Here is an 18,625-nt window from a genome sequence, read left to right as displayed (position 1 = left end):
CCCCTTTGAGATAACTCTGCACTACTGCGAGCTGCAAATGCCACTTCCAGCTTAGCTGTGCAGAGGAAGAACAACAAGAAGAAGAAATATCTCGAAATATGTCCGTCAGGCCAGTTCCTTTGAGCTGAATCTGCAAATATCTCGGAAACGAAGCGAGCTATGGCAAAATGTTAAGTGACGTTTTTTGTAGAGAATTATGTTTCCTACAATTTATGTTCTATGATATTTTTTGATCAGAAGCGTAGTTTTCGAGATATATCGAGATATTTAAAAGTTCCGAAGCCGCACCAACATAATAGAGATACAGAAACACCGTGGCCCCTTTCTTTGAGATAACTCTGCACTAGTGCGAGCCGCAAATGCCACTCCCAGCTTAGCTGTGCAGAAGAAGAATAACAAGAAGAAGAAATATCTCGAAATATGTCCGTCAGGCCCCTTACCTTGAGATAAATCTGCAAATATCTCGGAAACGAAGCGAGCTATGGCAAAATGTTAAGAGACCTTTTTTGTAGAGAATTATGTTTCCTACTTTTTATGTTCTACGATATTTTTTGATCAGACGCGTAGTTCTCGAGATATATCAAGATATTTAAAAGTTCCGAAGCCGCACCAACATAATAGAGATACAGAAACACCGTGGCTCCTTTCTTTGAGATAACTCTGCACTATTGCGACCTGGAAATGCCACTTCCAGTTTAGCTGTGCAGAAGAAGAACAACAAGAAGAAGAAATATCTCGAAATATGTCCGTTAGGCCCCTTCCCTTGAGATAAATCTGCAAATATCTCGGAAACGAAGCGAGCTATGGCAAAATGTTAAGAGACCTTTTTTGTAGAGAATTAAGTTTCCTACGTTTTATGTTCTATGATATTTTTTGATCAGATGCGTAGTTCTCGAGATATATCAAGATATTTAAAAGTTCCGAAGCCGCACCAACATAATAGAGATACAGAAACACCGTGGCCCCTTTCTTTGAGATAACTCTGCACTACTGCGAGCTGCAAATGCCACTTCCAGCTTAGCTGTGCAGAGGAAGAACAACAAGAAGAAGAAATATCTCGAAATATGTCCGTCAGGCCCCTTCCCTTGAGATAAATCTGCAAATATCTCGGAAACGATGCCAGGTATGGGAAAATGTTAAGAGACCTTTTTTGTAGAGAATTATGTTTCCTACAATTTATGTTCTATGATATTTTTTGATCAGATACGTAGTTCTCGAGATATATCAAGATATTTAAAAGTTCCGAAGCCGCACCAACATAATAGAGATACAGAAACACCGTGGACCCTCTCTTTGAGATAGCTCTGCACTATTGCGAGCTGGAAATGCCACGTCCAGTTTAGCTGTGCAGAAGAAGAACAACAAGAAGAAGAAATATCTCGAAGTATGTCCGTCAGGCGCCATCCCTTGAGATATATCTGCAAATATCTCGGAAACGAAGCGAGCTATGGCAAAATGTTAAGAGACCTTTTCTGTAGAGAATTAAGTTTTCTACTTTTTATGTTCCATGATATTTTTTGATCAGATGCGTAGTTCTCGAGATATATCAAGATATTTAAAAGTTCCGAAGCCGCACCAACATAATAGAGATACAGAAACACCGTGGCCCCTTTCTTTGAGATATCTCTGCACTATTGCGAGCTGCAAATGCCACTTCCAGCTTAGCTGCGCAGAAGAAGAACAACAAGAAGAAGAAATATCTCGAAATATGTCCGTCAGACCCCTTCCCTTGAGATAAATCTGCAAATATCTCGGAAACGAAGCGAGCTATGGCAAAATGTTAAGAGACCTTTTTTGTAGAGAATTATGTTTCCTACTTTTTATGTTCTATGATATTTTTTGATCAGACGCGTAGTTCTCGAGATATATCAAGATATTTAGAAGTTCCGAAGCCGCACCAACATAATAGAGATACAGAAACACCGTGGCTCCTTTCTTTGAGATAACTCTGCACTATTGCGACCTGGAAATGCCACTTCCAGTTTAGCTGTGCAGAAGAAGAACAACAAGAAGAAGAAATATCTCGAAATATGTCCGTTAGGCCCCTTCCCTTGAGATAAATCTGCAAATATCTCGGAAACGAAGCGAGCTATGGCAAAATGTTAAGAGACCTTTTTTGTAGAGAATTAAGTTTCCTACGTTTTATGTTCTATGATATTTTTTGATCAGATGCGTAGTTCTCGAGATATATCAAGATATTTAAAAGTTCCGAAGCCGCACCAACATAATAGAGATACAGAAACACCGTGGCCCCTTTCTTTGAGATAACTCTGCACTACTGCGAGCTGCAAATGCCACTTCCAGCTTAGCTGTGCAGAGGAAGAACAACAAGAAGAAGAAATATCTCGAAATATGTCCGTCAGGCCAGTTCCTTTGAGCTGAATCTGCAAATATCTCGGAAACGAAGCGAGCTATGGCAAAATGTTAAGAGACCTTTTTTGTAGAGAATTAAGTTTCCTACTTTTTATCTTCTATGATATTTTCTGATCAGATGCGTAGTTCTCGAGATATATCAAGATATTTAAAAGTTCCGAAGCCGCACCAACATAATAGAGATACAGAAACACCGTGGCCCCTCTCTTTGAGATAACTCTGCACTATTGCGAGCTGCAAATGCCACTTCCAGCTTAGCTATGCAGAAGAGGAACAACAAGAAGAAGAAATATCTCGGAATATGTCCGTCAGGCCCCTTCCCTTGAGATAAATCTGCAAATATCTCGGAAACGATGCCAGGTATGGGAAAATGTTAAGAGACCTTTTTTGTAGAGAATTATGTTTCCTACAATTTATGTTCTATGATATTTTTTGATCAGATACGTAGTTCTCGAGATATATCAAGATATTTAAAAGTTCCGAAGCCGCACCAACATAATAGAGATACAGAAACACCGTGGACCCTCTCTTTGAGATAACTCTGCACTATTGCGAGCTGGAAATGCCACGTCCAGTTTAGCTGTGCAGAAGAAGAACAACAAGAAGAAGAAATATCTCGAAGTATGTCCGTCAGGCGCCATCCCTTGAGATAAATCTGCAAATATCTCGGAAACGAAGCGAGCTATGGCAAAATGTTAAGAGACCTTTTCTGTAGAGAATTAAGTTTTCTACTTTTTATGTTCCATGATATTTTTTGATCAGATGCGTAGTTCTCGAGATACATCAAGATATTTAAAAGTTCTGAAGCTGCACCAACATAATAGAGATACAGAAACACCGTGGCCCCTTTCTTTGAGATAACTCTGCACTAGTGCGAGCCGCAAATGCCACTTCCAGCTTAGCTGTGCAGAAGAAGAACAACAAGAAGAAGAAATATCTGGAAATATGTCCGTTAGGCCCCTTCCCTTGAGATAAATCTGCAAATATCTCGGAAACGAAGCGAGCTATGGCAAAATGTTGAGAGACCTTTTTTGTAGAGAATTAAGTTTCCTACTATTTATGTTCTATGATATTTTTGGATCAGATGCGTAGTTCTCGAGATATATCAAGATATTTAAAAGTTCCGAAGCCGCACCAACATACTAGAGATACAGAAACACCGTGGCCCCTTTGAGATAACTCTGCACTACTGCGAGCTGCAAATGCCACTTCCAGCTTAGCTGTGCAGAGGAAGAACAACAAGAAGAAGAAATATCTCGAAATATGTCCGTCAGGCCAGTTCCTTTGAGCTGAATCTGCAAATATCTCGGAAACGAAGCGAGCTATGGCAAAATGTTAAGTGACGTTTTTTGTAGAGAATTATGTTTCCTACAATTTATGTTCTATGATATTTTTTGATCAGAAGCGTAGTTTTCGAGATATATCGAGATATTTAAAAGTTCCGAAGCCGCACCAACATAATAGAGATACAGAAACACCGTGGCCCCTTTCTTTGAGATAACTCTGCACTAGTGCGAGCCGCAAATGCCACTCCCAGCTTAGCTGTGCAGAAGAAGAATAACAAGAAGAAGAAATATCTCGAAATATGTCCGTCAGGCCCCTTACCTTGAGATAAATCTGCAAATATCTCGGAAACGAAGCGAGCTATGGCAAAATGTTAAGAGACCTTTTTTGTAGAGAATTATGTTTCCTACTTTTTATGTTCTATGATATTTTTTGATCAGACGCGTAGTTCTCGAGATATATCAAGATATTTAAAAGTTCCGAAGCCGCACCAACATAATAGAGATACAGAAACACCGTGGCTCCTTTCTTTGAGATAACTCTGCACTATTGCGACCTGGAAATGCCACTTCCAGTTTAGCTGTGCAGAAGAAGAACAACAAGAAGAAGAAATATCTCGAAATATGTCCGTTAGGCCCCTTCCCTTGAGATAAATCTGCAAATATCTCGGAAACGAAGCGAGCTATGGCAAAATGTTAAGAGACCTTTTTTGTAGAGAATTAAGTTTCCTACGTTTTATGTTCTATGATATTTTTTGATCAGATGCGTAGTTCTCGAGATATATCAAGATATTTAAAAGTTCCGAAGCCGCACCAACATAATAGAGATACAGAAACACCGTGGCCCCTTTCTTTGAGATAACTCTGCACTACTGCGAGCTGCAAATGCCACTTCCAGCTTAGCTGTGCAGAGGAAGAACAACAAGAAGAAGAAATATCTCGAAATATGTCCGTCAGGCCCCTTCCCTTGAGATATATCTGCAAATATCTCGGAAACGAAGGGAGCTATGGCAAAATGTTGAGAGACCTTTTTTGTAGAGAATTATGTTTCCTACAATTTATGTTCTATGATATTTTTTGTTCAGAAGCGTAGTTTTCGAGATATATCGAGATATTTAAAAGTTCCGAAGCCGCACCAACATAATAGAGATACAGAAACACCGTGGCCCCTTTCGTTGAGATAACTCTGCACTATTGCGAGCTGTAAATGCCACTTCCAGTTAAGCTGTGCAGAAGAAGAACAACAAGAAGAAGAAATATCTCGAAATATGTCCGTCAGGCCCCTTCCCTTGAGATATATCTGCAAATATCTCGGAAACGAAGCTAGCTATGGCAAAATGTTAAGAGACCTTTTTTGTAGAGAATTATGTTTCCTACAATTTATGTTCTATGATATTTTTTGTTCAGAAGCGTAGTTTTCGAGATATATCGAGATATTTAAAAGTTCCGAAGCCGCACCAACATAATAGAGATACAGAAACACCGTGGCCCCTTTCGTTGAGATAACTCTGCACTAGTGCGAGCCGCAAATGCCACTTCCAGCTTAGCTGTGCAGAAGAAGAACAACAAGAAGAAGAAATATCTCGAAATATGTCCGTCAGGCCCCTTCCCTTGAGATAAATCTGCAAATATCTCGGAAACGAAGCGAGCTATGGCAAAATGTTACGAGACGTTTTTTGTAGAGAATTATGTTTCCTACAATTTATGTTCTATGATATTTTTTGATCAGAAGCGTAGTTTTCGAGATATATCGAGATATTTAAAAGTTCCGAAGCCGCACCAACATAATAGAGATACAGAAACACCGTGGCCCCTTTCGTTGAGATAACTCTGCACTAGTGCGAGCCGCAAATGCCACTTCCAGCTTAGCTGTGCAGAAGAAGAACAACAAGAAGAAGAAATATCTCGAAATATGTCCGTCAGGCCCCTTCCCTTGAGATAAATCTGCAAATATCTCGGAAACGAAGCGAGCTATGGCAAAATGTTAAGAGACCTTTTTTGTAGAGAATTAGGTTTCCTACTTTTTATGTTCTATGATATTTTTTGATCAGATGAGTAGTTCTCGAGATATATCAAGATATTTAAAAGTTCCGAAGCCGCACCAACATAATAGAGATACAGAAACACCGTGGCCCCTTTCTTTGAGAGAACTCTGCACTATTGCGAGCTGTAAATGCCACTTCCAGTTAAGCTGTGCAGAAGAAGAACAACAAGAAGAAGAAATATCTCGAAATATGTCCGTCAGGCCCCTTCCCTTGAGATATATCTGCAAATATCTCGGAAACGAAGCGAGCTATGGCAAAATGTTAAGAGACCTTTTTTGTAGAGAATTATGTTTCCTACAATTTATGTTCTATGATATTTTTTGTTCAGAAGCGTAGTTTTCGAGATATATCGAGATATTTAAAAGTTCCGAAGCCGCACCAACATAATAGAGATACAGAAACACCGTGGCCCCTTTCGTTGAGATAACTCTGCACTAGTGCGAGCCGCAAATGCCACTTCCAGCTTAGCTGTGCAGAAGAAGAACAACAAGAAGGAGAAATATCTCGAAATATGTCCGTCAGGCCCCTTCCCTTGAGATAAATCTGCAAATATCTCGGAAACGAAGCGAGCTATGGCAAAATGTTACGAGACCTTTTTTGTAGAGAATTATGTTTCCTACTATTTATGTTCTATGATATTTTTTGATCAGAAGCGTAGTTTTCGAGATATATCGAGATATTTAAAAGTTCCGAAGCCGCACCAACATAATAGAGATACAGAAACACCGTGGCCCCTTTCGTTGAGATAACTCTGCACTAGTGCGAGCCGCAAATGCCACTTCCAGCTTAGCTGTGCAGAAGAAGAACAACAAGAAGAAGAAATATCTCGAAATATGTCCGTCAGGCCCCTTCCCTTGAGATAAATCTGCAAATATCTCGGAAACGAAGCGAGCTATGGCAAAATGTTAAGAGACCTTTTTTGTAGAGAATTAAGTTTCCTACTTTTTATGTTCTATGATATTTTTTGATCAGATGCGTAGTTCTCGAGATATATCAAGATATTCAAAAGTTCCGAAGCCGCACCAACATAATAGAGATACAGAAACACCGTGGCCCCTTTCTTTGAGATAACTCTGCACTATTGCGAGCCGCAAATGCCACTTCCAGCTTAGCTGTGCAGAAGAAGAACAACAAGAAGAAGAAATATCTCGAAATATGTCCGTCAGGCCCCTTCCCTTGAGATAAATCTGCAAATATCTCGGAAACGAAGCGAGCTATCGCAAAATGTTAAGAGACCTTTTTTGTAGAGAATTATGGTTCCTACAATTTATATTCTATGATATTTTTTGATCAGAAGCGTAGTTTTCGAGATATATCGAGATATTTAAAAGTTCCGAAGCCGCACCAACATAATAGAGATACAGAAACACCGTGGCCCCTTTCTTTGAGATAACTCTGCACTAGTGCGAGCTGCAAATGCCACTTCCTGCTTAGCTGTGCAGAAGAAGAACAACAAGAAGAAGAAATATCTCGAAATATGTCCGTCAGGCCCCTTCCCTTGAGATAAATCGGCAAATATCTCGGAAACGAAGCGAGCTATGGCAAAATGTTGAGAGACCTTTTTTGTAGAGAATTATGTTTCCTACAATTTATGTTCTATGATATTTTTTGATCAGAAGCGTAGTTTTCGAGATATATCGAGATATTTAAAAGTTCCGAAGCCGCACCAACATAATAGAGATACAGAAACACCGTGGCCCCTTTCTTTGGGATAACTCTGCACTATTGCGAGCTGGAAATGCCACTTCCAGCTTAGCTGTGCAGAAGAAGAACAACAAGAAGAAGAAATATCTCGAAATATGTCCGTCAGGCCACTTCCCTTGAGATAAATCTGCAAATATCTCGGAAACGAAGCGAGCTATGGCAAAATGTTAAGAGACCTTTTTTGTAGAGAATTAAGTTTCCTACTTTTTATGTTCGATGATATTTTTTGATCAGATGCGTAGTTCTCGAGATATATCAAGATATTTAAAAGTTCCGAAGCTGCACCAACATAATAGAGGTACAGAAACACCGTGGCCTCTTTCTTTGAGATAACTCTGCACTATTGCGAGCTGCAAATGCCACTTCGAGCTTAGCTGTGCAGAAGAAGAACAACAAGAAGAAGAAATATCTCGAAATATGTCCGTCAGGCCCCTTCCCTTGAGATAAATTTGCAAATATCTCGGAAACGAAGCGAGCTATGGCAAAATGTTAAGAGACCTTTTTTGTAGAGAATTATGTTTCCTACAATTTATGTTCTATGATATTTTTTGACCAGAAGCGTAGTTTTCGAGATATATCGAGATATTTAAAAGTTCCGAAGCCGCACCAACATAATAGAGATACAGAAACGCCGTGGCCCCTTTCTTTGAGATAACTCTGCACTAGTGCGAGCCGCAAATGCCACTTCCAGCTTAGCTGTGCAGAAGAAGAACAACAAGAAGAAGAAATATCTCGAAATATGTCCGTCAGGCCCCTTCCCTTGAGATAAATCTGCAAATATCTCGGAAACGAAGCGAGCTATTGCAAAATGTTAAGAGACCTTTTTTGTAGAGAATTAAGTTTCCTACTTTTTATGTTCTATGATATTTTTTGATCAGATGCGTAGTTCTCGAGATATATCAAGATATTTAAAAGTTCCGAAGCCGCACCAACATAATAGGGATACAGAAACACCGTGGCCCCTTTCTTTGAGATAACTCTGCACTAGTGCCAGCCGCAAATGCCACTTCCAGCTTAGCTGTGCAGAAGAAGAACAACAAGAAGAAGAAATATCTCGAAATATGTCCGTCAGGCCCCTTCCCTTGAGATAAATCTGCAAATATCTCGGAAACGAAGCGAGCTATGGCAAAATGTTAAGAGACCTTTTTTGTAGAGAATTAAGTTTCCTACTTTTTATGTTCTATGATATTTTTTGATCAGATGCGTAGTTCTCGAGATATATCAAGATATTTAAAAGTTCCGAAGCCGCACCAACATAATAGAGATACAGAAACACCGTGGCCCCTTTCTTTGAGATAACTCTGCACTATTGCGAGCTGCAAATGCCACTTCCAGCTTAGCTGTGCAGAGGAAGAACAACAAGAAGAAGAAATATCTCGAAATATGTCCGTCAGGCCAGTTCCTTTGAGCTGAATCTGCAAATATCTCGGAAACGAAGCGAGCTATGGCGAAATGTTAAGAGACCTTTTTTGTAGAGAATTAAGTTTCCTACTTTTTATCTTCTATGATATTTTTTGATCAGATGCGTAGTTCTCGAGATATATCAAGATATTTAAAAGTTCCGAAGCCGCACCAACATAATAGAGATACAGAAACACCGTGGCCCCTCTCTTTGAGATAACTCTGCACTATTGCGAGCTGCAAATGCCACTTCCAGCTTAGCTGTGCAGAAGAAGAACAACAAGAAGAAGAAATATCTCGAAATATGTCCGTCAGGCCCCTTCCCTTGAGATAAATCTGCAAATATCTCGGAAACGAAGCGAGCTATGGCAAAATGTTTAGAGACCTTTCTTGTAGAGAATAATGTTTCCTACAATTTACGTTCTATGATATTTTTTGATCAGAAGCGTAGTTTTCGAGATATATCGAGATATTTAAAAGTTCCGAAGCCGCACCAACATAATAGAGATACAGAAACACCGTGGCCCCTTTCTTTGAGATAACTCTGCACTATTGCGACCTGCAAATGCCACTTCCAGCTCAGCTGTGCAGAAGAAGAACAACAAGAAGAAGAAATATCTCGAAATACGTCCGTCAGGCCCCTTCCCTTGAGATAAATCTGCAAATATCTCGGAAACGAAGCGAGCTATGGCAAAATGTTAAGAGACCTTTTTTGTAGAGAATTAAGTTTCCTACTTTTTATGTTCTATGATATTTTTTGATCAGATGCGTAGTTCTCGAGATATATCAAGATATTTAAAAGTTCCGAAGCCGCACCAACATAATAGCGATACAGAAACACCGTGGCCCCTTTCTTTGAGATAACTCTGCACTATTGCGAGCTGCAAATGCCACTTCCAGCTTAGCTGTGCAGAGGAAGAACAACAAGAAGAAGAAATATCTCGAAATATGTCCGTCAGGCCAGTTCCTTTGAGCTGAATCTGCAAATATCTCGGAAACGAAGCGAGCTATGGCAAAATGTTAAGAGACGTTTTTTGTACAGAATTATGTTTCCTACAATTTATGTTCTATGATATTTTTTGATCAGAAGCGTAGTTTTCGAGATATATCGAGATATTTAAAAGTTCCGAAGACGCACCAACATAATAGAGATACAGAAACACCGTGGCCCCTCTCTTTGAGATAACTCTGCACTATTGCGAGCTGCAAATGCCACTTCCAGCTTAGCTGTGCAGAAGAAGAACAACAAGAAGAAGAAATATCTCGAAATATGTCCGTCAGGCCCCTTCCCTTGAGATAAATCTGCAAATATCTCGGAAACGAAGCGAGCTATGGCAAAATGTTAAGAGACCTTTTTTGTAGAGAATTAGGTTTCCTACTTTTTATGTTCTATGATATTTTTTGATCAGATGAGTAGTTCTCGAGATATATCAAGATATTTAAAAGTTCCGAAGCCGCACCAACATAATAGAGATACAGAAACACCGTGGCCCCTTTCTTTGAGAGAACTCTGCACTATTGCGAGCTGTAAATGCCACTTCCAGTTAAGCTGTGCAGAAGAAGAACAACAAGAAGAAGAAATATCTCGAAATATGTCCGTCAGGCCCCTTCCCTTGAGATATATCTGCAAATATCTCGGAAACGAAGCGAGCTATGGCAAAATGTTAAGAGACCTTTTTTGTAGAGAATTATGTTTCCTACAATTTATGTTCTATGATATTTTTTGTTCAGAAGCGTAGTTTTCGAGATATATCGAGATATTTAAAAGTTCCGAAGCCGCACCAACATAATAGAGATACAGAAACACCGTGGCCCCTTTCGTTGAGATAACTCTGCACTAGTGCGAGCCGCAAATGCCACTTCCAGCTTAGCTGTGCAGAAGAAGAACAACAAGAAGGAGAAATATCTCGAAATATGTCCGTCAGGCCCCTTCCCTTGAGATAAATCTGCAAATATCTCGGAAACGAAGCGAGCTATGGCAAAATGTTACGAGACCTTTTTTGTAGAGAATTATGTTTCCTACTATTTATGTTCTATGATATTTTTTGATCAGAAGCGTAGTTTTCGAGATATATCGAGATATTTAAAAGTTCCGAAGCCGCACCAACATAATAGAGATACAGAAACACCGTGGCCCCTTTCGTTGAGATAACTCTGCACTAGTGCGAGCCGCAAATGCCACTTCCAGCTTAGCTGTGCAGAAGAAGAACAACAAGAAGAAGAAATATCTCGAAATATGTCCGTCAGGCCCCTTCCCTTGAGATAAATCTGCAAATATCTCGGAAACGAAGCGAGCTATGGCAAAATGTTAAGAGACCTTTTTTGTAGAGAATTAAGTTTCCTACTTTTTATGTTCTATGATATTTTTTGATCAGATGCGTAGTTCTCGAGATATATCAAGATATTCAAAAGTTCCGAAGCCGCACCAACATAATAGAGATACAGAAACACCGTGGCCCCTTTCTTTGAGATAACTCTGCACTATTGCGAGCCGCAAATGCCACTTCCAGCTTAGCTGTGCAGAAGAAGAACAACAAGAAGAAGAAATATCTCGAAATATGTCCGTCAGGCCCCTTCCCTTGAGATAAATCTGCAAATATCTCGGAAACGAAGCGAGCTATCGCAAAATGTTAAGAGACCTTTTTTGTAGAGAATTATGGTTCCTACAATTTATATTCTATGATATTTTTTGATCAGAAGCGTAGTTTTCGAGATATATCGAGATATTTAAAAGTTCCGAAGCCGCACCAACATAATAGAGATACAGAAACACCGTGGCCCCTTTCTTTGAGATAACTCTGCACTAGTGCGAGCTGCAAATGCCACTTCCTGCTTAGCTGTGCAGAAGAAGAACAACAAGAAGAAGAAATATCTCGAAATATGTCCGTCAGGCCCCTTCCCTTGAGATAAATCGGCAAATATCTCGGAAACGAAGCGAGCTATGGCAAAATGTTGAGAGACCTTTTTTGTAGAGAATTATGTTTCCTACAATTTATGTTCTATGATATTTTTTGATCAGAAGCGTAGTTTTCGAGATATATCGAGATATTTAAAAGTTCCGAAGCCGCACCAACATAATAGAGATACAGAAACACCGTGGCCCCTTTCTTTGGGATAACTCTGCACTATTGCGAGCTGGAAATGCCACTTCCAGCTTAGCTGTGCAGAAGAAGAACAACAAGAAGAAGAAATATCTCGAAATATGTCCGTCAGGCCACTTCCCTTGAGATAAATCTGCAAATATCTCGGAAACGAAGCGAGCTATGGCAAAATGTTAAGAGACCTTTTTTGTAGAGAATTAAGTTTCCTACTTTTTATGTTCGATGATATTTTTTGATCAGATGCGTAGTTCTCGAGATATATCAAGATATTTAAAAGTTCCGAAGCTGCACCAACATAATAGAGGTACAGAAACACCGTGGCCTCTTTCTTTGAGATAACTCTGCACTATTGCGAGCTGCAAATGCCACTTCGAGCTTAGCTGTGCAGAAGAAGAACAACAAGAAGAAGAAATATCTCGAAATATGTCCGTCAGGCCCCTTCCCTTGAGATAAATTTGCAAATATCTCGGAAACGAAGCGAGCTATGGCAAAATGTTAAGAGACCTTTTTTGTAGAGAATTATGTTTCCTACAATTTATGTTCTATGATATTTTTTGACCAGAAGCGTAGTTTTCGAGATATATCGAGATATTTAAAAGTTCCGAAGCCGCACCAACATAATAGAGATACAGAAACGCCGTGGCCCCTTTCTTTGAGATAACTCTGCACTAGTGCGAGCCGCAAATGCCACTTCCAGCTTAGCTGTGCAGAAGAAGAACAACAAGAAGAAGAAATATCTCGAAATATGTCCGTCAGGCCCCTTCCCTTGAGATAAATCTGCAAATATCTCGGAAACGAAGCGAGCTATTGCAAAATGTTAAGAGACCTTTTTTGTAGAGAATTAAGTTTCCTACTTTTTATGTTCTATGATATTTTTTGATCAGATGCGTAGTTCTCGAGATATATCAAGATATTTAAAAGTTCCGAAGCCGCACCAACATAATAGGGATACAGAAACACCGTGGCCCCTTTCTTTGAGATAACTCTGCACTAGTGCCAGCCGCAAATGCCACTTCCAGCTTAGCTGTGCAGAAGAAGAACAACAAGAAGAAGAAATATCTCGAAATATGTCCGTCAGGCCCCTTCCCTTGAGATAAATCTGCAAATATCTCGGAAACGAAGCGAGCTATGGCAAAATGTTAAGAGACCTTTTTTGTAGAGAATTAAGTTTCCTACTTTTTATGTTCTATGATATTTTTTGATCAGATGCGTAGTTCTCGAGATATATCAAGATATTTAAAAGTTCCGAAGCCGCACCAACATAATAGAGATACAGAAACACCGTGGCCCCTTTCTTTGAGATAACTCTGCACTATTGCGAGCTGCAAATGCCACTTCCAGCTTAGCTGTGCAGAGGAAGAACAACAAGAAGAAGAAATATCTCGAAATATGTCCGTCAGGCCAGTTCCTTTGAGCTGAATCTGCAAATATCTCGGAAACGAAGCGAGCTATGGCGAAATGTTAAGAGACCTTTTTTGTAGAGAATTAAGTTTCCTACTTTTTATCTTCTATGATATTTTTTGATCAGATGCGTAGTTCTCGAGATATATCAAGATATTTAAAAGTTCCGAAGCCGCACCAACATAATAGAGATACAGAAACACCGTGGCCCCTCTCTTTGAGATAACTCTGCACTATTGCGAGCTGCAAATGCCACTTCCAGCTTAGCTGTGCAGAAGAAGAACAACAAGAAGAAGAAATATCTCGAAATATGTCCGTCAGGCCCCTTCCCTTGAGATAAATCTGCAAATATCTCGGAAACGAAGCGAGCTATGGCAAAATGTTTAGAGACCTTTCTTGTAGAGAATAATGTTTCCTACAATTTACGTTCTATGATATTTTTTGATCAGAAGCGTAGTTTTCGAGATATATCGAGATATTTAAAAGTTCCGAAGCCGCACCAACATAATAGAGATACAGAAACACCGTGGCCCCTTTCTTTGAGATAACTCTGCACTATTGCGACCTGCAAATGCCACTTCCAGCTCAGCTGTGCAGAAGAAGAACAACAAGAAGAAGAAATATCTCGAAATACGTCCGTCAGGCCCCTTCCCTTGAGATAAATCTGCAAATATCTCGGAAACGAAGCGAGCTATGGCAAAATGTTAAGAGACCTTTTTTGTAGAGAATTAAGTTTCCTACTTTTTATGTTCTATGATATTTTTTGATCAGATGCGTAGTTCTCGAGATATATCAAGATATTTAAAAGTTCCGAAGCCGCACCAACATAATAGCGATACAGAAACACCGTGGCCCCTTTCTTTGAGATAACTCTGCACTATTGCGAGCTGCAAATGCCACTTCCAGCTTAGCTGTGCAGAGGAAGAACAACAAGAAGAAGAAATATCTCGAAATATGTCCGTCAGGCCAGTTCCTTTGAGCTGAATCTGCAAATATCTCGGAAACGAAGCGAGCTATGGCAAAATGTTAAGAGACGTTTTTTGTACAGAATTATGTTTCCTACAATTTATGTTCTATGATATTTTTTGATCAGAAGCGTAGTTTTCGAGATATATCGAGATATTTAAAAGTTCCGAAGACGCACCAACATAATAGAGATACAGAAACACCGTGGCCCCTCTCTTTGAGATAACTCTGCACTATTGCGAGCTGCAAATGCCACTTCCAGCTTAGCTGTGCAGAAGAAGAACAACAAGAAGAAGAAATATCTCGAAATATGTCCGTCAGGCCCCTTCCCTTGAGATAAATCTGCAAATATCTCGGAAACGAAGCGAGCTATGGCAAAATGTTTAGAGACCTTTCTTGTAGAGAATTAAGTTTCCTACTTTTTATGTAGTATGATATTTTTTGATCAGATGCGTAGTTCTCGAGATATATCAAGATATTTAAAAGTTCCGAAGCCGCACCAACATAATAGAGATACAGAAACACCGTGGCCCCTTTCTTTGGGATAACTCTGCACTATTGCGAGCTGCAAATGCCACTTCCAGCTTAGCTGTGCAGAACAAGAACAACAAGAAGAAGAAATATCTCGAAATATGTCCGTCAGGCCACTTCCCTTGAGATAAATCTGCAAATATCTCGGAAACGAAACGAGCTATGGCAAAATGTTAAGAGACCTTTTTTGTAGAGAATAATGTTTCCTACAATTTACGTTTTATGATATTTTTTGATCAGAAGCGTAGTTTTCGAGATATATCGAGATATTTAAAAGTTCCGAAGCCGCACCAACATAATAGAGATACAGAAACACCGTGGCCCCTTTCTTTGAGATAACTCTGCACTATTGCGACCTGCAAATGCCACTTCCAGCTCAGCTGTGCAGAAGAAGAACAACAAGAAGAAGAAATATCTCGAAATACGTCCGTCAGGCCCCTTCCCTTGAGATAAATCTGCAAATATCTCGGAAACGAAGCGAGCTATGGCAAAATGTTAAGAGACCTTTTTTGTAGAGAATTATGTTTCCTACTTTTTATGTTCTATGATATTTTTTGATCAGATGCGTAGTTCTCGAGATATATCAAGATATTTAAAAGTTCCGAAACCGCACCAACATAATAGAGATACAGAAACACCGTGGCCCCTTTCTTTGAGATAACTCTGCACTATTGCGAGCTGCAAATGCCACTTCCAGCTTAGCTGTGCAGAGGAAGAACAACAAGAAGAAGAAATATCTCGAAATATGTCCGTCAGGCCAGTTCCTTTGAGCTGAATCTGCAAATATCTCGGAAACGAAGCGAGCTATGGCAAAATGTTAAGAGACCTTTTTTGTAGAGAATTATGTTTCCTACAATTTATGTTGTATGATATTTTTTGATCAGAAGCGTAGTTTTCGAGATATATCGAGATATTTAAAAGTTCGGAAGCCGCACCAACATAATAGAGATACAGAAACACCGTGGCCCCTTTCTTTGAGATAACTCTGCACTAGTGCGAGCCGCAAATGCCACTTCCAGCTTAGCTGTGCAGAAGAAGAACAACAAGAAGAAGAAATATCTCGAAATACGTCCGTCAGGCCCCTTCCCTTGAGATAAATCTGCAAATATCTCGGAAACGAAGCGAGCTATGGCAAAATGTTAAGAGACCTTTTTTGTAGAGAATTAAGTTTCCTACTTTTCATGTTCTATGATATTTTTTGATCAGATGCGTAGTTCTCGAGATATATCAAGATATTTAAAAGTTCCGAAACCGCACCAACATAATAGAGATACAGAAACACCGTGGCCCCTTTCTTTGAGATAACTCTGCACTATTGCGAGCTGCAAATGCCACTTCCAGCTTAGCTGTGCAGAGGAAGAACAACAAGAAGAAGAAATATCTCGAAATATGTCCGTCAGGCCAGTTCCTTTGAGCTGAATCTGCAAATATCTCGGAAACGAAGCGAGCTATGGCAAAATGTTAAGAGACCTTTTTTGTAGAGAATTATGTTTCCTACAATTTATGTTGTATGATATTTTTTGATCAGAAGCGTAGTTTTCGAGATATATCGAGATATTTAAACGTTCGGAAGCCGCACCAACATAATAGAGGTACAGAAACACCGTGGCCCCTTTCTTTGAGATAACTCTGCACTAGTGCGAGCCGCAAATGCCACTTCCAGCTTAGCTGTGCAGAAGAAGAACAACAAGAAGAAGAAATATCTCGAAATATGTCCGTCAGGCCCCTTCCCTTGAGATAAATATGCAAATATCTCGGAAACGAAGCGAGCTATGGCAAAATGTTAAGAGACCTTTTTTGTAGAGAATTAAGTTTCCTACTTTTTATGTTCTATGATATTTTTTGATCAGATGCGTAGTTCTCGAGATATATCAAGATATTTAAAAGTTCCGAAGCCGCACCAACATAATAGAGATACAGAAACACCGTGGCCCCTTTCTTTGAGATAACTCTGCACTATTGCGAGCTGCAAATGCCACTTCCAGCTTAGCTGTGCAGAGGAAGAACAACAAGAAGAAGAAATATCTCGAAATATGTCCGTCAGGCCAGTTCCTTTGAGCTGAATCTGCAAATATCTCGGAAACGAAGCGAGCTATGGCAAAATGTTAAGAGACGTTTTTTGTAGAGAATTATGTTTCCTACAATTTATGTTCTATGATATTTTTTGATCAGAAGCGTAGTTTTCGAGATATATCGAGATATTTAAAAGTTCCGAAGACGCACCAACATAATAGAGATACAGAAACACCGTGGCCCCTTTCTTTGAGATAACTGTGCACTAGTGCGAGCCGCAAATGCAACTTCCAGCTTAGCTGTGCAGAAGAAGAACAACAAGAAGAAGAAATATCTCGAAATATGTCCGTCAGGCCCCTTCCCTTGAGATAAATCTGCAAATGTCTCGGAAACGAAGCGAGCTATGGCAAAATGTTAAGAGACCTTTTTTGTAGAGAATTAAGTTTCCTACTTTTTATGTTCTATGATATTTTTTGATCAGATGCGTAGTTCTCGAGATATATCAAGATATTTATAAGTTCCGAAGCCGCACCAACATAATAGAGATACAGAAACACCGTGGCCCCTTTCTTTGAGATAACTCTGCACTATTGCGAGCTGCAAATGCCACTTCCAGCTTAGCTGTGCAGAGGAAGAACAACAAGAAGAAGAAATATCTCGAAATATGTCCGTCAGGCCAGTTCCTTTGAGCTGAATCTGCAAATATCTCGGAAACGAAGCGATCTATGGCAAAATGTTAAGAGACGTTTTTTGTAGAGAATTATGTTTCCTACAATTTATGTTGTATGATATTTTTTGATCAGAAGCGTAGTTTTCGAGATATATCGAGATATTTAAAAGTTCCGCGGCCGCACCAACATAATAGGGATACAGAAACACCGTGGCCCCTTTCTTTGAGATAACTCTGCACTAGTGCGAGCCGCAAATGCCACTTCCAGCTTAGCTGTGCAGAAGAAGAACAACAAGATGTAGAAATATCTCGAAATATGTCCGTCAGGCCCCTTCCCTTGAGATAAATCTGCAAATATCTCGGAAACGAAGCGAGCTATGGCAAAATGTTAAGAGACCTTTTTTGTAGAGAATTATGTTTCCTACAATTTATGTTCTATGATATTTGTTGATCAGATGCGTAGTTCTCGAGATATATCAAGATATTTAAAAGTTCCGAAGCCACACCAACATAATAGAGATACAGAAACACCGTGGCCCCTTTCTTTGAGATAACTCTGCACTATTGCGAGCTGTAAATGCCACTTCCAGCTTAGCTGTGCAGAAGAAGAACAACAAGAAGAAGAAATATCTCGAAATATGTCCGTCAGGCCCCTTCCCTTGAGATATATCTGCAAATATCTCGGAAACGAAGCGAGCTATGGCAAAATGCTAAGAGACCTTTTTTGTAGAGAATTATGTTTCCTACAATTTATGTTCAATGATATTTTTTGATCAGAAGCGTAGTTTTCGAGATATATCGAGATATTTAAAAGTTCCGAAGTCGCACCAACATAATAGAGATACAGAAACACCGTGGCCCCTTTCTTTGAGATAACTCTGCACTATTGCGAGCTGCAAATGCCACTTCCAGCTTAGCTGTGCAGAGGAAGAACAACAAGAAGAAGAAATATCTCGAAATATGTCCGTCAGGCCAGTTCCTTTGAGCTGAATCTGCAAATATCTCGGAAACGAAGCGAGCTATGGCAAAATGTTAAGAGACCTTTTTTGTAGAGAATTATGTTTCCTACAATTTATGTTGTATGATATTTTTTGATCAGAAGCGTAGTTTTCGAGATATATCGAGATATTTAAAAGT

The sequence above is a fragment of the Osmia lignaria genome, unplaced genomic scaffold, assembly GCF_051020975.1.
Source record: "Osmia lignaria lignaria isolate PbOS001 unplaced genomic scaffold, iyOsmLign1 scaffold0001, whole genome shotgun sequence".
Taxonomy (NCBI): Eukaryota; Metazoa; Arthropoda; class Insecta; order Hymenoptera; family Megachilidae; genus Osmia; species Osmia lignaria.
Note: the sequence above shows the minus strand (reverse complement) of the source record.